A 3,819-nucleotide genomic window follows, 5' to 3' on the forward strand; every position below is an offset into this window, starting at 1 on the left:
GATCCTTCCTGTTTTTCAGCCTCCCAAGTGCAGGGATTACAGATGTGTGTCACCATGCCCAGTCTCAATCAAGTATCCCAGGGACAGGACCAGCATGGCAGGCTAGGGATTGAACCCCCATAGAGTGAAATATTTGAAGACCTGGAAAAAAAACTTTCAACCCAGATTGATATATCCCACAAAACTATTTTTCTTTTCTTTGCTTTTTGTCTTTTTGAGACAGGGTCTCCCTTTGCAGTTCAGGCTGACCATTGAAGGTTCCAGCCTGAGTCTCAGGCTGGTCTTGAATTCACAACAATCCTCTAGCATCAGCCTCCTGAGTGCTGGGATTACAGGCATGTGCCACCGTGCCCTGCTGAAAACTATCTTTCAAAATTGATGGAGAAATAAAATGCTTCATGGCAAAGAACAACTGAAGAAATTTATAACCAAACCGGCACTTCCGAATGTTCTGAATGACATTCTAGACATAGGTAACAAGAACTACAACTCCATGAGCCCCAACAGAGTGAATCTACTGGCAAGGCAAACAATTAAATAGCGGGAGAGGGGTTCAACAACAGACAAGGATTTGTTGATATATAATAGTTATAAACATCAATGTTAATGGTCTCAAGTCACCAATCAAAAGAAACATACTGGGGCTGGTGAGATGGCTCAGTGGACTAAATGCCTGCTTAGGTAAGTGCAGGGACTGGGGTTTGATCCTTGGCACCACATGCCCCACTGACCCTGTGCTTGGGCACGCTGAGCCAGCCACTGAGACTGAGCATGGTGGTGCATGTCTATAATCTCAGTGCTGTGGAGGCTGAAAACAGGAGGATCACTATTAGTCCAAGCTGCGTAGTGAGACCCTGTACCAAAAACCTAAAAAAGAAAGAAAGAAAGAAAGAAAGAAAGAAAGAAAGAAAGAAAGAAAGAAAATGATACTGGCAGAGGACCAGCCAAATAGCTCAGGGGACTAAAGTGCCTGCTTAGGCACAGGGATGGGGGTTTGATCCCCAGGGTGCCATGCCAGCCCGCCCCAGGGCATGCTGAGACAGTGACTTAGAACGGGCCTGGTGGTGTGTGCTTGTAATCCCAGTGCTTGGGAGGCTGAAGACAGGAGGATCACTATAAGTCCTATCTGTGTAGTGAGACCCTGTAGTCCTTATACTAAAATGCATAAAAAAGGAAAGAAAAGAAACAAACTGACAGAATGGATCAAAAGCAAGATCAAATAGTATGCTGGATACAAGAAATACATTCAGTTGAAAAAGAAATTCATAGATTGGAATCCAAGGATGAGAAATAATATTCCATGCTATAGGAACCTAGAAAAAAGGCAGGAATAGCTATTTGCAGACAAAATGGATTTCAAGCCAAGACTGGTTAAGAGAGACAAAGAAGGTTGCTAAATCCTTGTAAAGGGAAAAATCCAAGAGGAAGAGATAATAATCCCAATTCTTTTTTTTTTTTTTTTTTTTTGGAAACAGGGATTGAACTCAGGCCCTTGCTAGGCAAATGTTTATCCTACTGAGCCATCTCTTTGGCCCCTAGGAAGAGATAATAGTCATACATATGTATGGACCAAATACCAGCACACCTATATAAAACAAATCTTTTTTTAAAAAAAATATTTATTTATTTATTTATTTATTTATTTATTTATTTATTTATTTTGTGTGTGTGTGGCCAGCTCAGCCCACCAGGGGGCGGGGGTGGGCTGGCATGTGGTGCTGGGGGATTGAACCGCGGTCCCTGTGCTTTGCTTAGCTTAGCTTGTTCTAAGTAGGTGCTTTAGACCACTGAGCCATCTCACCAGCCCCAACAAATCTTAACTGACATGAAAATTCAAATAAGTACTAATACAATTAGAATGAGGGACCTCAATACCCCACTGACACAAATAGACAAATCAACTAGTCAAAAAAAAAAGAAAAATCAGAACTAGACCAAACTTTTGAACAAATGGACTTAGTAGATGTCAATAGTGTTCTACTTCACATCAGAATATACATTCTTCTCAGCTGCACATGGGACATTCTCCAAAATAAATTATGTAGTAGCTCATAGAACATGCTTAAGTGGGCTGGGGAGATGGCTCAGTGGAATAAGCACTTCCCTGGCAAGTGCAAGTGCCTGAGTTCAATCCCCGGTTCCAAAAAAAAAAAAAAAAAAAAAAAAAAAAAAAAAAAAAAAAACCAACAAAAAACAGAACATGCTTAAGTATATCCGAAGGAACTGAAATTATCTCATGTATATTATCAGACCATAGAGCAATGAAATTGGAAATCAATGTCAAAAGAATCCAGAAGAACTTAATAAACACATGAAAATTAAATAGCACCCTAATGAAGAATCAATGGGTCACAAATGAAATTAAAGAAGAAATCAAAAGAAAGAAAGAGATTAAAGAAGGAACTAGAAGAGCCAGGTGAGGTGGCACATGCCTCTAATCTCAGCACTCAGGAAGCTCAGTGCTCTGAATGCCTTCAGGGCAGGTTTGGCTGGCTTGAGTTGTGGGGATTGAACCACTAAACACTTAGCTCTTTGAAAGATTAAATACAGTTGACAAATCCTTAGCCAACTTTTTCAAAATAGGAAAAAGAAGACTCAAATCCATACAATAAGGAATGAAAGGGGTGAAATCACAACAAATCTCATAGAAATCCAGAAGATCATCAATACTTACGTCAAGAGTTTGTATCCTAGGGGTCATGGAGATGGCTCAATAGAATAAGCGCTTCCCTGGCAAGTACAAAGGCCTGAGTTCAATCCCCAGTTCAGAAAAAAAAAAAAAAAAAAAAAAAAAGAGTTTGTATTCTAGTAAAATGGAAAACAGCAGAAATGGACAGATTCTTAGATACATATGAACTACCAAAGCTGACTCAAGAAGATACAAAAATTCTATATAAGCTAATATTAGTTAATAAAGTTGAAGATGTAATTAAAATTCTACCAACAAAAAAGCCTAGGCCCTGATGTATTCACTGCTGAATTCTACAAGAAATGTACAGGAGACTTAATGCCATTATTTATCAAACACTTTAATAAAATTGAAAGGGAAACAATACTCCCTTATTTATTTCTGGAAACAAGCATTACCCTAACACCAAAACCAGACAAGGATCAAGACAAAAAAGAGAACTACAGGCTTATCTCCTTGATGAACATAGACACAAACATTTTCAACAAGATACTGGCAAACAGAATGCAGCAGTTCATCAGGAAGATTATATGCCATGGCCAAGTAGAATTCATCGCAGGGATGCAAGGATGGCTCAATGTATGCAAGTCAATGAAATACATTATGTACATCATAATACAAAATACACCATAAATATAATACACCATATTAACAAAACAGTACAAAAGCCATGATTATATAAATAATTGCAGACAAAATGTTTGACAAAATCCAGTACCCACTCATGATAAAAATCCTACAGAAAATTGGAATAGATGGTCTTCATTTCAATTTGATAAAAGCTATCTATGACAAACCAATAGCCAACATCATACTAAATGGACAAAAAATGAAAACTTTCACTTTTTTCTGTATTTTAGTGGAGGGTCTATTGAGTATTCAGGGTCTCACTACTAGATCAGATTCATAGTGATCCACCCGTTTATAGCCTCCCAAGTGCTGAGACCCTGGGGACGGGGCCGGCATGGCAGGCCTGGGGATCAAATCCCTGGCCCCTGCACCTGCTTGCAGGCACTTTAATCTGCTGAGCTATTTGGCTGACCCTTCACTTTTAAAACAGGAACAAAACGAGGATGTCCACTATCTCCACTCTTTTTCAGCACAGTCCTGGATACTTTAGTAAGAGCAAT

Source organism: Octodon degus, unplaced genomic scaffold, assembly GCF_000260255.1.
Source record: "Octodon degus isolate 3935 unplaced genomic scaffold, OctDeg1.0 scaffold00018, whole genome shotgun sequence".
In the NCBI taxonomy this organism is placed as follows: Eukaryota; Metazoa; Chordata; class Mammalia; order Rodentia; family Octodontidae; genus Octodon; species Octodon degus.